We start from the raw sequence: 22,942 nt of genomic DNA on the forward strand, positions 1-22,942 counted from the left end.
ACTTCAAACTTTGGCAATTCCAGCCAAAAAAAGGTTGAAATTATAATAAAAGACAGGTGTTTCCTCTGAAAGATAATGTCTTTTCAGAATCAGCAATTATATTTTATTTTTTAAAATAATGAATTATTACAGCCCTTTTGTTTTACCAATGTGTCTTCTGAGCACTGGGGAAGTGAAAGCAATGTTTGTACCATAGGTGAATGAATTCCCAAGGAGCAGTGTTCTTGTTTTTCCTCAGATCCAAATCACAAGGAAAAAAAACTGGTACTCTAGATCGGACCACATTTTTACCCATGATTCATTTACTAGTACACCATTGTAAAACTACTAAGTACCTGGAATTTTGTGGTATTTCAGTAATCAAGCTTTAGTATTTTCAATAATGGGGCTTGGTAATGAGGATTATAGGGTCAGGGTCATTTGAGACCTCAAAAATGGCGGGGGTGGGGGGGGGGGGGGGGTAAAAGGAGGGTCATCCCTGCCCTTTTGAGAGTCAACCAGGTCCAGGTAAAGCTCCCATGCTCAGGGTTATGAGCTATGACCAATGGCAGAACCAGCAGATTTTCGGTGATGAAGGCAGAAGAGCTAGAACCTCGAGAGACAATGGCTGATTATAGGCAGAGGATCCTTTTGGAAGAGGATTTCCTTTAAAAACGTCCAAGAGGAAGGCATCAGGAAACCACCGCATGCACTTTTTCCCCTAGTTGTATTGCTCATTTCTCATGGAAGTTAAAAAAAAGGGAGGCTCTGAAAGGCAACTGAAGTGGAAAGTGCAGGACCATGAGGCATGGAAAATGAGCAGTGGATATACCTTTGGGCTAATTACCACTACAATAAGGATTACTGGATTTTTAAAGAAAATCATTCGAGTACTGAATTGTAAAACACTTGTCAATGCTAAAAGTACCAATAATTAATGGACCCATTAAACATTTTTAAAAATGTCCCAGGTTTTGTGATAGGAATAACAGTGAGGCTAACAACACTCTGTTATAACTGAGAAAAGCTGACAGAAACCTCTGGAGTACGTGGAGTTAAACATGGAGATCCAGAAGTTGCCACCAGAGATACCCTGCTCCTCTACAGGGTGCACTGCAACAGTCCTCATCACTAGACTCAGCACCAAAATTACTGTAATGGTGAGAATTTAAGGTAGTTGCCTACTAGACCTCCACTAAATATGCTAGAAAAAGTTAGGACTGGTGCATTCAGGAGGAAGTGAATTTTTAACTGCATAGAAAGTGATAATTATTGCCAATCAACCTCTCTGGCTTTGAAAATGTAATTTTACAAGTGTGGAGTCTCAATCTTTCAGTACGTAATGGAGATTTAAAAAAATAAAAGATAAGACACAAAGTAAAAATTAAAATTATTCTTTTACTTTGTCTCTTATTTCTTTCTTAATCCCACCTGTCTTCTCCCAACTTTATTTTCTTCTCTGTATATATTTAAATTGAATTTATGTTTCCTGGTTTAGACCTAGTTAAGGAAAGCAACAAACTTAAGGAAAAGGCATATAATTGCGCAAAGATGAGTGGCAGTTCAGATGATTGGACAGAATATAAAGAACGGCAGAGAATGACTAAAAGGTTAATCAGGAGAAAGAGATTAGAGTATGAGAGGAAGCTAGCTAGAAACGTAAAAACGGATAGCAAAAGTTTCTACAGGTATTGAACTATCACGTGTATTGATTATTCAAATTAATTTGTGGCCCTTTGAAGCAACAATTTGACACCTTGTATTATCAAATACAAAGGCTTGAATTACAATGAGGAAAATAGACACAAAATATCCTAACCTGTCTTTTCTCCCACAGATGCTGACTAACCTGTGTATTTCCAGCTTTCTCTGTTCTCAATTTTAAAATTCTACCCTTTGCATTGCCACATGGCAAAGTACTTGAAGCCGACATCAACAATGCATAGATATTCTGGCTTATACAAAACCCACTTTCCTTTCACAACATACAAATATGCTTGCCCTTTTGGTTAGTATTCATTTGTATCATTTCTAATTATTTATTTTAAATGAGTTACCCATATAACCATGACAAAATAAGATGGACAAAGTAGTGTGCAATAAAAGCTTAGAAGAGGTCTTCATCTCTGGATAGATTAAAAAGAGATGATTAATGCAATTTATCGAGAATCAATCATCTAAAATAATTATCTTCACTATGCGTGATATCAAGGTGATTATGTTCTGTTGAATGGTGTAGCGAAGTTTAAAAACTTTTTAAAAAATTGTTACAATTTCAGGCTCTCACCATTTTTGCTTCACCAACTTAACAGTTCCCATAAGCAAACATTTCCCTCCCTATATAATGTGCATAATAAATATAATGTAGCCATTCTATAATAGTAATTTTTTGAAATTGGAAATATACATACAGCAAATATTTATAATAGTATCAAATACAAATACTAAAACAAATACTTTATAAACATAAAATGAGGAAGTCTGTAAAGGGTCAATTAATTTTTATAAAACTGGCTTCCCGAAAAAATGCAACTCTGCAAATTGCATAATTCCTACTTTTTGATATGGCAAATTTGGTTTTATCACAAAGCTTTCGGAATCAGAGTATCGAATCCCTCCAGCCTTTTGTCTGATAAATCATCAGAATTTGAAAAAAACTGCAATCGCGTTTCAAACTGCAGCTTTAGTCTTACAGGTGTCAAATTAGCTATTCACTGGCTTCCTTTGAAGTACATAATTCCAAACAATACTTACTTATAACACCACAAACACCAATGCTATAAATACAATGATATACATCCAGCTGATATCAAATCTATTAAATGCTTGTATCAAATACAAATATACACAAAGATGTGAACCATTTCATTCACATCAAAGATGCAAAGTTAATTACCAACAAGGAAGCAAACCAATTTGATCTATACGTAAATGAAATGAGCAGTTAGAACTTAGCAATACATTTATACTGTTTATAAATCAATTTCTAGGCTGAACTGGGCTTAATAAAAAATACTGTACCTTCCAATTTGAGAGAACGATAGAAATTGAGTTAACAAACTAGAAACAAGAGATCAGAAAACCCCTCTTGAAAGTGAGAGTGGCGATTTTGGGGAATCATTAAAAAGGGAAAGTAAACGCCATGCAAATATTGTAAAATAATAGGAAATGATAAACTAACAGGAAGTAAAAGTTTTCCTGTATTTCAAAGGTGAGCCTGTACAGATCCACTCAATTGTCGGCAGACTGCAAAGTCATGGGTAAACGTAATTTGAATCAACTCTCCCCATTGATTCCTCCTCTTTTCAGGGAAGCATTCTGAATCCCTTGTAGCAATATTTCAGACATTAAGGTTACAATGAAAGGAAATTGACTTTGAAACTGCAATAGTTTTAAGATCGAAAAGTCAATGTCAGTTACGCTCGGCCAGATCATGCTGCAAAAATAATGGAGGGATGTCATTATAAATGTACAAATCGGCTAGCAGGTTCAGGGGATTAAGAGATATGCCGTGAATTTGAATCTACACAACTTGTTAGTTGATCTATGCCACTCCATTTGTTTTGCGCAAAGGGCATCTCGCCCTTTGCCTCCCCGTTATTTCTAAGAACTTGCTGGATTTGTACATTAATTGCCCACTAAACTCACTACAGAAAGTTAGAGTTGATAATTAAGAGCATTAATACCCTTTTAACAACGATAATTGTTAACGCAAAGCCAAACAATCTCTCTGCCCACGAAAGGGAACAATTTAACCTGTTCAATCTCATTCCTGTGTGTAATCAATTGTTAGAGATTGTAAAAATGTCAAATCTTAAACTTACTTTTTCTTCATCGCTTCATTTCTCTTTCTGTAACTTTTTTGATTCTAAGCTCCTTTTCCATCATTCCTGTTTCTGTCTCAATCCCTAAATGTCAAGGAGATATACCGTGGGTCCCACCATTCAGCAAGGTCCCAGATGCTCCACTGCCCCATCAGCTGGCACTTACAGCAAGTTCCAGCACAAAAAACTTGAGCTGAAGGGTGCAAGGAAAAGTCCAACGGCATACACCCTAAGATGCCCTGCTCCAGCAAGATTTGGCCCAATCTATTTTCATTTTATTTATATTATTTGATATTCCCACTGAAAATTTTAATTTAAAAAAAATTCATTCTTGGGTTGTGGACGTTGCTGGCTAGGTCAGCATTTATTGCCCATCCCTAATTGCCCTTAATAGCATCCTCTACATGCAATACATAATAATTATTGCTAAGTTTGAAAATGCAAGGCCAAACTAACATCCGGTTTTCTGCAGTTGTAATGATTTTATTAAATGCCAAAGACTTGTGGGTTGATAGGTAAATTGGCCATTGTAAAAAATTGCCCCTAGTGTAGGTAGGTGGCAGGAGAATTGAGGGAAGGTGGGGATGTGAGAGGGAAAATGGGATTAATGCAAGATTAGTATAAATGGGTGGTTGATGGCTGGCACAGACTCGGTGGGCTGAAGGACCTGCTTCGGTGCCGACTCTATTAATTTTTGGTGCTACGTATTATTTTCAGTCTTTTGCTCATCCTCCCACCCCCCCAGAAAAATGTAGCAATTCCCTGGCTGAATAGCAGCCTCTTCTCAACAATCTTGCAGAAATAAACAAGAAACGCACACAGCTGGCACATGGAGTTTTGTGTTTTATGCCTTGTATTAATATGTTTAAGTGCTTTTATCCATAACATTGCTTTGGTCAACACAGTAAAACAGGTACTTTAAATGTTTAGCAAATGTATTCCTTTGATATTTCAGGATCATAATGCAAGTTTCACAAGTAGCAAAATATAGTTGCAATATTTTACATTACTTTTAAGCATACCTGCTGGTAAGAAAATTATTATGGCTATAGTATTATGGCTATATCACGAGAAGGATCACCAAGTGGGATAGCAAGTTTATTTACGGAGTTCAGATGATCTCCAACAATATGGTCATAGTACATTTTCTTGCTCATTATTTAAATAACGTGCAGCAGCATTGCTCCTTAAAATTGTACCATTCAAAGAATGGTCAATAGAAGCACAAAATACATTTCAAAATCATATACAAATGTTACTCAATAGCAGAAACATATGAACAATATAGAGTACGGAGAGGGAAATAGTCCACGCAACAAATTCTTATTCTACAATGGATACTGGAGTAATGAGTAAGTAAATGAGAGATATGCTTTACAAGTGATATAAAAAATATTTTAACACCCTGTGCCCAGCACATGCAACCTGATCACTTGTGGCAAGCTTGTGACTGTGTGAGACAATGCGAGATTCTTTGGAACAGTCCTACACAGCAGGAACAATGCGTATTTTAAATATGTGGCAAGATATAATTTGCTCAAGTCAAAACCTTCCCATCCCCCACCCAAGATAAAGACAGTCATAAAAGTAATGTAGGAGTTTTAGGATTTTCCTTCAAGATATTGACTAAGATTGGAAAGTTTGTGAACAAAAAGAAAAGTTATACCACAGGCAGGATAAAGGGTAAATGCGTCTAAACAAGAGCTATTAGTCAGCCTGTCTAGTTCAGGAAGACAGTCAGTCATTCAGCTTACAATTTTAAGGAAATGGACTTTGAAATTGCAATACTTCACAGGATCCAGAATTCACGGTCAGTTACAATTTATTTGTGGGATCTTAATCGATACTGTTCTCACGCTGACAGACAGAAGCAATGCTGGTAGCTTTTTTGGTGCAGAGGAAGAAGACAGCCCTTTGTTTTTTTTTCAAAAAGGAACTCTGCAGCGAAGAAATTACAATTATTAAGTACTGAAATCTATTAAGGGCACAGTAAAAGGTCTCGGAAAATCATAATAGGCAGAGTCAATATGGTTTTATGGAAGGGAAAATGTGTTTGATGAATCTATTAGAATTTTTTGAGAATGTAGCTAGCAGGGGAGATAAAAGGAAACCAGTGGATGTAGTATATTTGGACTTTCCAATAGCATTTGATAAGGTGCCACACAGGAGGTTGTCAGACAAGATTAAGGCTCATGGGATAATATATTAGCATGGATTGAGGATTGGTTATAAGGACAAACAGAAAAGATATAAACACATCAATTTCAAGGTGGTAGGGTGTAACTGGTGGAATGCATGAAGGATTAGTGCTTAGGCCTCTATATCAATGACTTAGATGAGGGATCGAGTACAACATCTCCAAGTTTGCTGATGGTACAAAGCTAGGTGGGAACGTAGGTTGCGAGAAGGATGTAAAAGGCTACAAAGGGATACAGACTGGTTAAGTAATTGTACAAGAGATGGCAGATGGAGTATAATGTGGGGAAGTGTGAAATTATCCACTTTGGTAGGAAGAATGGAAAAACAGAATTTTTTTTTTGAAAAGGCAAGCGACTAATAAATGTTGGTACTAGGAGGCAATTGGGTGGCCTTGTACATGAATCACAAAGTTAACATGCAGATATAGCAAGCAATTAGAAAGGCAAAGGAGTTGAAGTATACGGGTAGGTTTTAAGCAGTATCTTTAGATCTTAGCTGTAAACCTACCTCTTTGACCAAGATTCTGGTCATCTGTCCTAATATCTCCTTATGTGGTGAGATGTCAAATTTTGTTTGACAATGCCCCTGACATGCAGCTTGGATCATTTGATGTTAAAGGCACTATACAAATGAGAGTTAAGGACATAAATAAGAGTAGATCAAATGGCCTGTCAAGCCTGCACCACCAGTCAATTAGATCATGGCTGAACATCTACATCAACTCCACTTTCCCACCCTATTCCACCCCCCCCACCCCCCACCCCACAATCACTGGATCCCCTTAGTGCCCAAAAATCTGTCGATCTCAGTCTTGAATATGCTGATTGACTGAACATCCACAGCTCTCTGGGATACAGAATTCTAAAGATTCACAACCCTTTGAGTGAAGAAATTTCTCCTCATCGCAGACCTAAACGGTCTACACCTCATCCTGAGGCCATGATCCATAGTTCTAGACTCTCCAGCCAGAGGAAACGACTTCTCAGCATCTATCCTGTCAAACCCTTTAAGGAAGAGAGAGACAGAGAGGTTTAGGGAGAGAACTGCAGAATTTGGGGACTGGGCAGCTGAAGGTAATGGTGGAGCAATTAAAATCAGGGATGTGCAAGAGCCAGAATTGGAGGAGCACAGAGATCTGAGGGTCGCAGGAGGTTACTGAGATAGGGAGGGGAAAGGCCATGGAGGGATTTGAAAACAAGGATGAAAATTTTTAAAAATCAAGGCATTGCCAAATTGGGAGCCCATGCAGGTCAGCAAGCAACCCAAGGCCCTAATTGGACATGCAAGAAATTATTGTTCCGTTTCAGTCTGTTAAACTCTAGCAGTAGCCTTGTGTTAACTTAAGCATCCCGAAAACTTGGCTCTTGCAAACTTGTGCCAAAGGTCTGTGGGCTTGGGTTCATGGGTTGTCATACTAGATATGGGCTACAGAAACACGACCTGGCTGTATTTCTCAATGTCTAAAGACTCAAAGGGGTCATACATTTAGCTGATTCCCTTCTGCAACAAAAAAAAACATAAATGCAAAAGGTCCTTGGACAGCAAATTAGAGACCAGAGGCAGAATTTTCATTCGGGGATTGGGAACCCAACATGAGGGCTAGTTCTGAGTCCCAACCCCGCACAGCATGTTAAAGACACGCCCACCGCTATTTTGAAATGGGGAGACAATTAAAGGCCAAGGAGTGGGCTTGACATCCAATCAGGGATGGAGGCAGGCTCCGGATGCTAGAGGGCCAATGGGAGGCCCTCCAGTTCCACCAGATTGGCAGCTCCACCAGCTGAGGTGGGAGCTGCCGATCTGAAGATGGAGAGAAAGAGAGAGAGAAAAGAGAGAGAGAGAAAAGAGAAAAGAGAGAGAAAAGAGAAAAGAGAGAGATAGAGAAAAGAGAGAGATAGAGAAAAGAGAGAGAAAAGAGAAAAGAGAGAGAAAAGAGAAAAGAGAGAGAAAAGAGAAAAGAGAGAGAGAGAGAGAAGAGAGAGAGAGAGAAGAGGGAGAGAGAAGAGGGAGAGAGAGAGACAGAGGAAGGAGAGAGAAAAGATTAGGAAAGTTTCTTTGACTTTTTTTAAAAACCGACCACAGCTGCCTCGGCATGATCCTAGAGAAACAACCCCTCCAATGGACAGCCAACGGCCATAGCTGTGGCCCGGCAGCCATTATGGGTGCAAGGGGGAGGTCCCATGCATGAAGAATTGCGAACCATCACCCAACCCCCCCCGCCCCCGCAACCCATTCCCACCATGAGCACCACCGCCCCCCCACACCCGATGTTGGCCTGGACCTGGGCTGCCCGCACTGACAACTGGAAATCCAAGTCGGTGTAGGAACAGGGCCATAATAGGCCCCTTAATTAAATTAATTTGCAGATAATTGGTTACCCTCCGCTTGGTGGGCAGCCAATCTGAACCTGATGCAGCCTTTGAAAATGGCTTGGGGTTAGGATTGTGGCGGTGAACTGGCACGATGGCTGGCAGTGGGCCCACCCACCTCTGATCCGGACCCTGACCTGGATTGAAAATGCGGCCCCAGAACTCTGCGCAATATTACTCTTCCTACCCCTGGGGAAAATGTTGCTGCTCTCCTGCTTCTTTCCATCCCCCCAGTTCGGGTTAGCAATTTCAGCAGAGACTATGGCCGGAATTTTACCCCTCGCTGAGGGAGTGGGCTGGAGGCGGGGGGCAGGCATGAAATTGAGATTGAGGCCAGGGGAGTGGGGGGGGGGGGGCGGTGGTGTTCTTGTCATCTTCCCGCTCCTGCTGCGATTTTACAAGGGGCAGGGGAGGTGACAAGCAGCCCGCCCGCCCCAGGCCAATTAAAGCCATTATGTGGCCATTTACGTGCAACTTAAGGGCCTTCTCCAGTTGTCGACGGGAACTTCAACACCTGAGGAGGCTGCCCTGTAATACCAGGTGGCCTTCTTGCCGGCCTGGGGAGTAGAGGTTCATCCTGATCAGGCATCCTGTACCAAACAGAGAGCATAAGCCGCTTCCGCTGGAGCATCTCACCCCAAACCCGCCTCATTGGGGTCCAGCTGATAGCCTCCGGTGAGGTCCCACACACTTGCTTCAAGTCCAGGACCTCCTCCATTGCTGCTCCTACCTCTGGGTGCAGTCCCAACAGTGGCCACTGCTCCCAGTGACACTGCTGGGATTAAAGACCTGCCATCCCATTGATTGGCCGGCAGCTCCTGGAGGCGGAGTCTCCTGCCTGAGCCCAATTAAGGGCCTGGGCACGTAAATCACAGTGTGGTTTCCAGGTCCGGCAGGAATGGGATCGCCCCTGACCTTTCGGTCAGTGGGCGGAGCCTCCGCCATGACACAAAAATCCAGCCCAAGAATCAAAACTTCGGCCTTGCCGTCTGTACAGATCAGTACCACAACACTTGGCAAAATTAGCCAATGAGCAATAGGAGGATAGCTCCTTGATCAGAGTTTATTAAGTGGCTTTTAATACTGAATAGTGTAATGTTGATTAAAAACAGATGAGAAATACATAGCACACTGGAAAAATATCCAAGCCAATAAGTTTTAAAATATTGGCTATTAGCAGCACAAAATTAGCAATGTGTGTAGCTGGAACTCTGAAAATGTTAGTGCAATGACTTAAAAAATAGGCACTCCATATAGTTGTACATTTGGCTTCTCTTGTAAAGCAAAAGGCTTCAAAAAGGCCTTACCAACCTTCAAACATTCCTATTCTTCAGACAGTGTTTTTGAATCAGCTCTTTTCGCAATGGAATAATTTCAAGATGAATTATTTAATCAATATTTTTCTAAAACAGCATTAAAATTAAGGAGCACAACAGTATTATCTCAATCAGTTTCAATGGAATCAAGATTGATCTCTGCATTTTTTATCCTGTTCATCTGTGTTTTAAATTCTTTTGCTTATAAGGAATTTGCCATACACTGGTCCTCTCCACTAATTTGACACACATACTTGCATATTTTCACCTTGTAATCTGCTGTGAATTGGCAACCATTACTGACCTACAGATAAAACGAAAATTTATTATAAGCCTATTCTTATCATATTTATCTTCTACCTCGGATTGTTCCTGCAGAATCTTTATTGCCAAACCGGTAGCTAAAGTGAAACATCCAGCAGCCAAATGTAAACCAATATTGAAACTCATGGCAATGCCGCGGACATTCAGATGATGTTGCACACAACTCTGGCCCATCAGCTGCTATATAAATGCAATCAAAATGGAAGCTTTCGGCTCACCTCACAATGTGCGTTACAAAATATACTGATACCACATTAACATGCACACTGACTAGCAACCAACTGATTTGTGACAGTTTTCATCAGTAACCATGTGAAACTAAAAGAGAAATTTCAGTTAAGAATATGATTTATAATGCAACATTTACTCAAGGAACCCTACTGTATTGCATTGTTTAGTCACACAACAGAGTAAAGTGCTCTCGGATGACAAATAGCTTTGTTTTGGAAAGAAAGGTAGGGAGGCAATAGGTTTATGAGCTTCAATGTACCAGCAACCATCTGTCATTTGAGCCCTGCCAATTTGTTGACAGGCAAGTGACACTGAAGTATTGCAGAAGTACCACAAGCTATATTGAGGGACAACTTCTGTAATAAGGTCCTCAACTTATTAGAGAGTCATTCTGTGAAACACAAGGTGCATTGTCTGGCAAAACTACAGCTGTGTATAGGGGAAACTGGACAGTCACAGAATCTGTACTAATAATACAGCTGTTGACAGTTATCTCACTGTCAAGCAGCATTTGTACCCAAACACACTGGAAATTTACAGCCAGATATGGAATGGAATTGAAAGACAAATGATAAACAAATAGTGTGTCGGCTTGTCACTAAGCAGTACTTACTGGAACAATGGGTGTGCAAATTTAGGTCTAAGCTATAGAGAACTTACAAACATGGTTTCCACTGAGTCACTGCTCTATTAAGCAGCCTCAAAAGCAATATTTTTGCAGACTACTGTGTGTGATCGTTAAATCTCTCTCATAGCTCCTCTTTCCTAATCAGCTCCTTTTAATCTCTCCCGCTGATGGGAGTTTATGAATTGTCTCGTTTCCTCCATCTGCATCATTTTATTGCAATGCTCAGAACAGTGTGACGGGTCATTCTTTTAGAAATCTGCACAGTACAAGATTTTATTTATTTATTTATCTATATAAATTTTCAGTGCTGAAAATACACTTATAAAAGGTACCTGCTTGTATGGTGAACATTTAATCTACAGATAAAAGCCTGTTTTATCAGTAACATCACCAAGCAGCATGTTGGCATGACAGCAGAGGGTTTGCATTTTTGGCTCTAAACATTTCAGTATAAGACATATACAGCACATAAATTGCTAATTGTTCCCACAATATTTCCAGTGCATTAGGGACAGCCATTCAGGTAGAAAAGATAAATAACCAATATACCTACGATTTTCAATTCACGCCAAAAAACATCATTTGCATCTGAGCCCGTATTTCAAACGTGTGATCCGTTTGTCCCTAAAATGCAGGTTCACTTTCAGTACTACCGGAAGTGATTTCTGCATTCAAAATGGTCAGTAGGAAGCACAGAAACATGTTGAATGACTAAAAATTCAGACATGCAGGGCTATAGCTTCCAAGTGAGAGGTTGAAAAAGATGAGTTACATATTACTACCCCTATAATTTATGCATGCATGATGACATTAATGAACCTGTGAGGGTTAGTGAGGTTCTTGAACGTAGATGAGTTATTGCTCTGTGCACTACATTTTTCAGTCTGGCTATATAAAAAGAGTGTTCAAGCTTTTGTGATTTCACTGAAGGCTCTTTTCAGCCTGTGATCTACGCTTGGTTTACCCATTAACCAAGGAGATTTTATTCCTATTTATTTGCATGTGTGTTAATTTAAAACAGCCACAATCTGCATTTATAACAGTTTGAATTTATGCAGCTAACTCCAATTAAATGTGCAATTCAAAAAAAAAACACATGCATGTTTGTTAAAATGTATAGTTTTGCAAACTGAGTTTTATCCAGTACATATGAACTGTTAATGGATTGCCACAGATGTACTAGTGACTAGCTAATGTAATTTTAACTAAGCTCAAAAGACATACTTTAAACTGTCTTATTGTAAATAGATCTTCATTTTTGTACTTTACACCTAACATTCTCAAGCATATAATTGAAAACTGGAGCACCGCTCACAAAAATATCCAACTGGAAAAAAGGTGTTGATAGAGAAGGTCATGACTCATTGAAAACGTAAGCTAAATGTGAGCTTGGCAAATGGCATGGTTAAACAGCAACCCAATTTCCATATCACACTTTTATCTTAAGAGAAAGGGTTTTATCCCCCTTTTAAGTTTTCACTGCACTAAGCATTCCCTCACTGAGGGACCAGGCAAGTGATGGATCTCGACCAACATTGCTCGACAGCCAGATGGATGCTCAGCCATGAATCTCATCTGCCATGTGTCAGAACAATTTATAGTTGCTCAATGCCACCAGATGGCCAGATCAAGACTATGAACTCACTATACTAGAACTTGTGCATACAACTCCCTATCTAACAGCATTATGGGAGTACATTCACCACACAAATTGCAGCGATTCTAGGAGACGATCCATCTCCACCTTCTCAAGGGCAGCTAGGGATGGCAACAAATGCCAAACTGCCAGCGACAGCCACATCCCGAGAGTATGAAAAAGGTTCCATTACTCAGAGGTGCAATTCCACTGATTTCTTATAAGGGAATCCAGCTTTAAAGCAGACAACATATATTTCACATTTGTGTGTTTTGTGCTGCTGAGGAAAGCTTTTTTTGTGAGGGGGGGTGGTGAAGAGGTAGATGAGCTGTGCATAATTTTCATAATGCCACGTACAGTTGATTTATTTCAACACCATTACATCAACTTATGTATTTGAAAAAAAGGCAGCTTTGCCAAGCGTTTGAGGGAACAAAGAGATGATAACTGGAAATGTAATACATTCAACCAGTTCAACAACTGTAAAAGTGAAACAGAGCATCTGATGGAAATTTATGAGATTTGATTAAAATTTGACAAAAGATTTTTTAGACTTGAATGAGGTGACAATAGTACTGACCAACATGCAAATAAGACAAACAAGTTGGTTGGCCTGCTGTTTAAAAAAATGAAACATTTTTGATGGCGAGGGAAGACTAAGTTGCAATATTAATTAGAATATCAAGAATTTTTGGTGTTGTTAATCGGGGTTTGCAGGCTTCTATGCACACCAATTAAACTAGGTAAGAAGAGCCAATAAAATTAGCAGGAGGACAAGGTCTATAACATTTGAATCAACAGAAAAAAAATCTTGGTTTAAAAAAAGTTAATCAAAACGGATAAGGTCTATATGTCCATGTTTAAAGGTACATGCTGCCATTCCTTCCAGATGTTGAACTGACATTTAGGATTAAACACACGTAAAGAATTTTCTCTACATTTTAAAATCTGCAGATTCTACTCAGATTATTTTGAAAATGGTATCTGGAAACAATTGTACAAGCAGAAAGGAATTAGAAAACAAAATAATTTCATAAATGGTAGCATATACTTGAGCAACATTGCTAATTAGTAACCAATTTCGAAGATGAAATGGGAATGTTAGCAAAGATTACAGAATCTTAATTGTTACAGGAAAATATTTACAAGATACGCACAGAAGGAACAAGACTGATCTTGGCAGAATTCAGGCTTATTTATACTGTTATATGTACTGGTGTTTGAATGCATTCTGAACTATATTCAGTTCTAACAATGGTTTTTCGACAGTGCAAGATGCATTTTGTTGATGTGAGCTGAGCGGACACTGTCCAAATGCTTGTAAACAGCACAGATAGAATAGTTCATTCCAAAAAGGCACTGACCATATTGAAGTAAATTCTCAAGGTGACAGAATAGTGCATTAACCCACAGCACTAGTCAGTTCATTCGCCTTGTTCACTATTTTCAGAGCTTTGTAAACTCAAAATATTCCACTCAATACGTTAGTGTTGTTTGATCCCTAGAAAGAACAGGCACTACAAGAAACTTTGAAGAGTATCCTCTGTAATATCATTAGAGATCTATGGTAAAGTGAAACCCAAACAAAAATCTTAGATAACTTATCAGGTGGTCTCTATGGTCTTTATAATTTGCGTTTTTCAATGCTGCTCCATCACCACTCAAGACAGACCATGTCAGAGCTTGTCACATCATTCCTTCAGCCAAATCAACGAGCAATTGATTACTAAAAGAAACCTTTACATTCTTGCATCTTGCTGGAATGATACAAGGTATCATTAAAAAAATTCCTCAACACTGTGAACTATGATATGAACTTAGATAACAATCACATCTTTCATCCATTCTTCCAATAACACCTTAAAAGCATTCATAAATAACTCATACCTATGAAGTAGGACTTAATAATAAAAGAAATCCAACAAAGTAAAACATTTTCGTTAAGAAAGTTAAATTAATTCTCGGGGATAGAAGAGTGGCTGGCGAGACTGGCATTTATTGTCCATTCCTAATTTCCCTTGAAAAGGTGGTGGTGAGCCTTCATCTTGAACTGCCGCAGTTCATTTGTGAAGGTATTCTCTCAGTGCTGTTAGATAGGGAGTTCCAGGATTTTGACCCAGCAACAATGAAGGAATAGCATTATATGTCCAAGTCAGGAAGTTGTGCATCCTGGGATACAAATCAGGATTGATTTTTCAAAAAGGTATCTTCTCACCTTCAGTGAGCAAACATCAGAAAATTGTAGGTTCATGGCCCATGTTCTAGTGATATGCATTTGCCACAGGCAATGACTCAAAGTCTAGCTGACAACTACTGGCTCTGTAAAGCACTAAAATTATAAACTAAAATTGCTATTCAACAAATCACAAATATGCGGATGGGCATCAAACATGGAACTTGACTTAAGAATTAAACTCAAGCTATTTAGCACTTTAAAAAAAAAACAAGTACTGTATACATCCCAATATGGACAGCTAATTGACTTGTAAAGCCTTATACGGCATTAAAACAAGTTGGTTCTGTAATGTTAAATTAAGCCATCACTGGACTAATCAGAAATACAAATCTAAAACGTTTTCATGCTTTGGACACTTTTTTTGATCTTGGAATGCAGAATTAGCATCATGGCTGACTTACTGCGATTTAACTCCATCTCCAAAACATGCAGCAGGACTTCAAGGGAAGCTGCCGTTCAACCATTGGGCTAATTCCCTTACGTGATTTCAGCGTTCAGTCAGAATGATAATTCTCCACACAGAGAAGCAGGTGCTGAGAATCTAAACAAAGGAGAACTTCTCTTCATGGACAAGGTGGCAGACTGAGTCTTACAGTTGATAATATTGCCAAATAAGCATGGGAAAGGCTTCCTCTGCTATGTCCAGACTGGCCAAGAGAGTGGGAAAATGGCGCACTGATGCAGAACACAAAAGTCCGAGTGTATCAAGCCTGTGTTTTCAGTACCTTGCTCTACGGCAGCGAGTCCCGGACAACGTACGTCAGCCAAGAGCGATGTCTCAATTCATTCTATCTTCGCTGCCTCTGGAGAATCCTTGGCATCAGGTGGCAGGACCGTATCTCCAAAACAGAAGTCCTCGAGGTGGCCAACATCTCCAGCATATACACCCTACTAAGCCAGCGGCGCCTGAGATGGCTTGGCCATGTGAGCCGCATGGAAGATGGCAGGAACCCCAAGGACACATTGTACAGCGAGCTCATCACTGGTATCAGACCCACTGGCCATCCTTGTCTCTGCTTTAAAGACGTCTGCAAACGCGACATGAAATCCTGTGACATTGATCACAAGTCGTGGGAGTCAGTTGCCAGCGATCGCCAGAGCTGGCGGGCAACCATAAAGGTGGGGCTAAAGCGTGGCGAGTCGAAGAGACTTAGCAGTTGGCAGGAAAAAAGACAGAAACGCAAGGAGAGAGCCAACTGTGTAACAGCCCCGACAACCAATTTTATCTGCAGCACCTGTGGAAGAGTCTGTCACTCTAGAATTGGCCTTTATAGCCACTCCAGGCGCTGCTTCACAAACCACTGACCACCTCCAGGCACTTACCCATTGTCTCTCGAGACAAGGAGGCCAAAGAAGAAGAAGACGACATCACGCTACCATGCTAAATTTCCCTCATGCTTAGACTTTTTTTTAAAAGGAATATAGTTACTTGAATGACATTTGAGGAAATGATCCACATGGCCAAATTGACCTTTGACTAGCAAACTTTTACTGTAAAATTTGATTTAGATTTTGTTGAATACGAAGTATCCATGTCTCTTCTTCTTCTTCTTTGGCCTCCTTGTCTCGAATAATACTGAATCTCACAATAGTAATAGTCATATTACTGCAGTTAAATAGTAAGTGGAATTGGTAATGCACTTGTGTGTCTGACAGTGGGCTGAACTTCATCAGTGTGCCACGCTGCGAAGTTGGCGGCCTTCCGACAAAGAAGTGCCACAGCACAGACCCCGCAATATTACGCGCAGGAGCTCATTTAAATGGAGGGGGAAGAGCGGCTGCTCCAAATGATGTAAAGGGGGCAGCCGCCGCGCCCCCGGCAATGGCGTCCGGCGCCTTTTTTTTTTAAGGGCTTCAAGCCCTTAAAAGTAATTTTAAAGTGATATTGTGGTGCTCTGCGTTTAAAAAGTGAAATAAATGCAGGAGGCCCTTTCCCACCCACCTCCCAATGTTTGCTTTTGGGGCAATATGAACAAAATCAAATATATTCACAACCCAATCTTTCCCCCCACCAACCTCTTCACTTTTGCCCTTCAACCCCTCCCCACCATTCCCACAACCAATAGCAATAGTTTCCCCCGCCCCCCCCACCGCCGTGATAATTTTATTCCTCCCCCCTCCCCACCAGTGTCCCACCTCAGAACTCCAATGGAGTTCTGAAGGCCTGCGACTTGCGGCTGGTTGGCCGCAAAATCAGCGTGAGCCAGCCAGTGGCGGCAGGTAGGTTAATTTGCATTGTAATTTATCCAATTTGAATATTTTAACGAAGGCCCCATCGCCAAGCGGCAGGGGGACCGCACTGAGTCCTTCACCCGCTGCTAATATCCGACGGGGCCTTCTCGGTGTCGTGGGTTGAGGCGGACCGCTCCCGCTAGCATTTTACGGGCCTCCCCACCACAACCCACGGTGTCGAGAGGCTGGTGAAATTCAGGCCAGTGTCTTCAGTATCTTTGGTAAGTTGGGAGTTAATCTGCACTTCACTCAGTGTTGAACTGCGGACCAATCTGACTTAACAGACAAATACCTTTAATATTGAGTTAGCAATAAAAAAGTTCAAATCAAACTAGTTTAGGCATCATACACGTAATCCTAGGAGAAGTGTTAAATCTTGATCTAATTTTCCAAAATATAAATTAGCAAAAACGATTGGGGAAATGATAGATTCATCAGACACCCTGCAGCTAACATAGGTAGGTTAGAACCAAGTTAAATGTCAGGAGCTGGTTCGTTTCCCAGGGAACAGTGGACCTATGGAACAGTCTGCAAGCTCGTGTGGTGAATACTGATTTACTGAATTCCTTCAGGCGAGAGCTGGACTTGCATCTGGTTGGAGCAGAAATCTCTTTGCACAAAAGGCAGGTACTGTACAACATTAACCCAGGCTAGGCTGGTCTCCTGGACTAGTTTTCATCGCCCAAGGGGCTCAGTTAGGAACTTTCCAGAAACAACCACCTCCCTCCTCCCCCAACAATTTCCTGGTTTTATCTGGTTTCTTGTCTCTTCTCAGACATTACATGGTCTTTGGGTGGGGTGGAGAATGTATATATTGTGATGCATAAAGCATCACAGTTGTGTGAAACAGCTTGGATGGACTTTTCCTGTGCGTGACTGTTTGTGTGTTTGGAATACTCTGGTAAGTGCAAGACCTTTATGGCAAAACTAGCTCAAAAAACAAGTGTTTATAATAGTTCCCGCATAATCAACAGCTGTTTCATGCATTCAGATCACTGTTGATATTACAACATTTAGGAATTCTGCAAAATGATGTGGTGAACCAGGCACCAAACATTGCTTTAGCACTAAGCTGAGTTTTGACTTAAAATATACCGATATACTCTGAGTGAATAGTCGCTGTATGATTTTTTATTTCCTACCCTTACAGTAATTTTGGAACCAAAGGAATTTACAGGACCCAAAAAAAAGACCATTTTGACCCACCTGGTGTGCTTTAAGATTTCAAAACCAGGACTCTCACTTCACTAGCTCTTGCTCTGAATTGATTTTCTCACCAAACACTTGTTCAACTCCTTAAAATTACTGATGTTATCAGATCAAATGCTACCTGAGGCAGTCCATTCCATTTCCTATGACCTCTGTGAAGTCATATCTGTTCTATCCATTCACCTTTTCTTTTCCGAGCTTCATCTCATTACCCTTCATTGTCATGCCTGGGTTCATGGTAAGCAGTAATTTTGGGTTGAACATGTGATACCCTCATGATCTTAAATGCCTCAAAAAGATTTTCTCTCTTATCTAGTGTAAACAAATTCAGCTTTGATGCAGATTTTCCAGTTTTTAAACAATTTATATTAGCTGATATTCTCTTAATATATTGGTTTAATTTTTGTTATTCTGAGTCAGAGTTATACAGCACATAAACAGGCCCTTCAGCCCATCATGTCTGTGCCAGCCATCAAACACCGAATTATTCTAAACCCATTTTCCAGCACTTGGCCCGTAGCCTTGTATGTTATGGCGTTTCAAGTGCTCATCTAAATACTTCTTAAATGTTGTGAGGGTTCCTGCCTCTACCACCCCTTCAGGCAGTGTGTTCCAGATTCCAACCGCCCTCTGAGTTTTTTTTAATTCATTCATTCACGGGATGTGGGCGTCGCTGGCCAGGCCAGCATTTATTGCCCATCCCTAATTGCCCTTGAGAAGGTGGTGGTGAGCTGCCTTCTTGAACCACTGCAGTCCATGTGGGGTAGGTACACCCACAGTGCTGTTAGGAAGGGAGTTCCAGGATTTTGATCCAGCGACAGTGAAGGAACGGCGATATAGTTCCAAGTCAGGGTAGTGTGTGACTTGGAGGGGAACTTGCAGGTGGTGGTGTTCCCATGTATTTGCTGCCCTTGTCCTTCTAGTTGGTAGAGGTCGCGGGTTTGGAAGGTGCTGTCGAAGGAGCCTTGGTGCATTGCTGCAGTGCATCTTGTAGATGGTACACACTGCTGCCACTGTGCGTCGGTGGTGGAGGGAGTGAATGTTTGTAGATGGGGTGCCAATCAAGCAGGCCGCTTTGTCCTGGATGGTGTTGAGCTTCTTGAGTGTTGTTGGAGCTGCACCCATCCAGGCAAGTGGAGAGTATTCCATCACACTCCTGACTTGTGAAAAAAGTTTTCCTCAAATCCCCTCTAATCCTCCTGCCCCTTACCTTAAATCTATGCCCCCTGGTTATTGACCCTTCCGCTATGGCAAAACATTTCTTCCCATCTAATCTGTCAATGCCTCTCCTAATTTTATACGCCTGAATCATGTCCCCCCTCAGCCTTCTCTGCTCTAAGGAAAACAACCCTAGCCTATCCAGTCTCTCTTCATAGCTGAAATGCTCCAGCCCAGGCAACATCCTGGTGAATCTCCTCTGCACCCTATCCAGGGCAATCACATCCTTCCTATAGTATCCCATATGCCTTCCTAACCACCTCATCTACCTGTGCTGCTGCCTTCAGTGATCTATAGACAAGTACACCAAGGTCCTTCTGACCCTCTGCACTTCCTAGGGTCCTACCATCGTTTGTATATTTCCTTGCCTTGTTAGTCCTTTCAAAATGCAGCACCTCACACTTCTCAGGATTAAATTCCATTCGCCACTGCTCCGCCCATCTTACCAGCTCATTTATATCGTCCTGTAATCTAAGGCTTTCCTCCTCACTATTTATGACACCACCAATTTTCGTGTCATCTGCGAACTTACTGATCATACCTCCTATATTCACATCTAAACCATTAATGTACACTACAAACAGCAAGGGTCCCAGCACCAATCCTTGTGCGACACCACTGGTCACAGGCTCCCAATTGCAAAAACAACCCTCCACCATCACCCTCTGCCTCCTGCCAGTAAGCCAATTTTGGATCCAATTTGCCAAATTGCCCTGGATCCCATGGGCGCTTACCTTCTCAACCAATCTCCCATGCGGGACCTTTTCAAAAGCCTTACTGAAGTTCATGTAGACTACATCAACTGTTTTACCCTCATCTGCACATCCAGTCACCGCCACAAAAATTTCAATCTAGTTAGTTGGACACCATCTCCCCCTGACAAAGCCATGCTGACTATCCCTGATTAATCCCTGCCTCTCCAACTGGAGATTAATCTTGTCCCTCAGAATTTTTTCCAATAGTTTCCCTACCACTGATGTTAGACTCACCAGCCTGTAATTACCTGGTTTATCCCTGCTACCTTTCTTGAAAAATGGTACCACATTCGCTGTCCTCCAGTCCTCTGGTACCTCTCCGTGGCCAGAGAGGATTTGAAAATTTGCGTCAGAGCCCCTGCTATCCCGCCCCTTGTCTCACATAACAGCCTGGGATACATCTCATCTTGGCCTGGGAATTTATCTACTTTTAAGCCCGCTAAAACAGCTAATACATCCTCCCTTTCAATGCTATGTTCAAGTGCATCACAATCCCCCTCCCTGATCTCTACACCTATATCGTCCTTCTCCATAGTGAACACAGATGAAAAGTAATCATTTAAAACGTCACCTATGTCCTCCGGCTCCACACACAGATTGCCACTTTGGTCCCTAATGGGCCCTGGTTATCTTCTTGCCCTTAATATACTTATAAAATGCCTTAGGATTTTCCCTTTATCTTGCCCACCAGTGTTTTTTCATGTCCCCCTTCGCTCTTCTAATTAGTTTTTTTTTAAGTACCCCACCCATACACTTTCTATACCCCTCTAGGGCCTCCGCTGTTTTCAGCGCTTTGAATCTGCCATAAGCCTCCTTTTTTCTTCCTGATCCAATCCTCTATATCCATTGACATCCAGGGTTCCTTGGACTTATTGGTCCTACTATTCACCTTAACGGGTACATGTTGGCTCTGAACTCTCACTATTTCCTCTTTGAATGACTCCCACTGGTCTGATGTAGACTTTCCTACAAGTAGCTGCTCCCAGTCCACTTTAGCCAGATCCTGTTTTACCATATTGAAATATGGAATATGGAATTAGTGTAGTATTAGTATAAATGGGTGGTTGATGGTCGGCACAGACTCGGTGGGCCGAAGGGCCTGTTTCAGTGCTGTATCTCTAAAAAAAATAAAATAAATAAATAAATTGGCCTTCCCCAATTCAGTACCTTTATTTCCGGTCCATCTTTGTCCTTTTCCATAACTACCTTAAATCTTAGAGTTATGGTCACTATCCACGAAATGCTCCCCCACTGATACTTCCACCACTTGATCGGCTTCATCCCCTAAGATTAGGTCCAGTACTGCCACTTCTGTTGTAAGACGTCCTACGTACTGGCTCAAAAAGCTCTCCTGGATGCATTTTAACAATTCCGCCCCCTTTAAGCCTTTTGCACTAAGACTATCCCAGTTGATATTGGGGAAGTTCCAATCCCCTACTATTATTACCCGATTATTTTTACACCTCTGAAATTTGCCTACATCTCTGCTCCTCTAACTCTCCCTGACTGTTTGGAGGCCTGTAGTACACTCACAGCCAAGTGATTGCCCCCTTTTTGTTTTTAAGTTCTACCCATGTGGCCTCATTTGAGGAACCTTCTAAGATATCATCCCTCCTTACTGCAGTAATTGACTCCTTGATCAACCGTGCAATGCCACCTCCTCTTTTACCCCCTCCCTTGTCTCGCCTGTAGATTCTATACCCTGGAACATTGAGCTGCCAGTCCTGCCCCTCCCTCAACCATGTCTCTGTGATAGCAATATCATAATCCCATGTGCTAATCATCTACCTTACTAGTAAGACTCCGTGCATTAAAATAGATGCAATCCAGCCTTGCATTTTTCACTTGTGCCTTTTTTCATTCTTTTTCCATTGTTACACGTACAAGTGCGACGATTAAAAAGTATTAACTAAAACTGAAGCGTTATAAAAGTTGACTTTGTCTTTTAAAAAATAGATATTTTAAAAAGTGAACAGTGTGCTCCAAAATGGTCACCGAAGGAAGACGACTTGGCTTTTGTATATTCAAACTGTCTGACTGGATCAAAGGAATGCCTTCAAAACTAAGAGGTGTCAATTGCACTCATCCTACATCCATCCTAAAACATTCCCGAATTGAATGGGTTCTTTTGAAACAAAGAAGGTATGAAGTGGAAACATCATAACTGGATTATTCTCATTCTGGGCCATTGCGTGATCACCATGTGACAAACTTTTTACCTTAAAAGGGCAGCCCTCGATGAGAAAGGGGGATGCCCAGAAAACAGCATCCAAGAAGGTTTTCAGCTAAGGGGCTGGGAGAACATCCAGCAAACCAGAAGGGATGCGCCCTGCTGTAGAATTCTATATCCACACTTTATACAGCAGTAAATTAGAAGTGATCCACTGTCTTCAACTGAACCTTCAACCGAGAGAGAAATCTAACAAACATCTTAGGCCTGCAACCAAAGAGAGCCTGACTGCCAAGAGAATTCAACAGGTTTACCGTGACTCCTCGAAATCTATGCCCACTTAAACCCACTTATCCCTTTTCCTCTCTATCTGTCTCTTCTTGAGAGCGTGTGCACGAATAAATGACTGAATGGATACGGTTGTGATCATTTCGGGATAAGGCATTTGATCGATAAATAATTGATTTTCTGTTTTGAACCTACAAGAAAACTTGTTGCTGTCTGTTTATTTAACAAATAAAACACAAAGGGGTTAAACCCTAATAACAAAACACACTTGCTGTTGTAAGGTGGGAGTCGAACAGTTGGAACCACCCAAACCCCTCACCATGTGGCC

General features: G+C 41.1%; 1 protein-coding gene across 8 annotated transcripts in view; it reads right to left on the bottom strand.

The window, feature by feature from the left end:
* The window catches only part of LOC137382665 (uncharacterized), a 231,890-nt gene that overhangs the window by 71,311 nt on the left and 137,637 nt on the right, over positions 1-22,942 (bottom strand). The window lies entirely within an intron of this gene.

This window comes from Heterodontus francisci, chromosome 23 (assembly GCF_036365525.1).
Source record: "Heterodontus francisci isolate sHetFra1 chromosome 23, sHetFra1.hap1, whole genome shotgun sequence".
Classification (NCBI taxonomy): Eukaryota; Metazoa; Chordata; class Chondrichthyes; order Heterodontiformes; family Heterodontidae; genus Heterodontus; species Heterodontus francisci.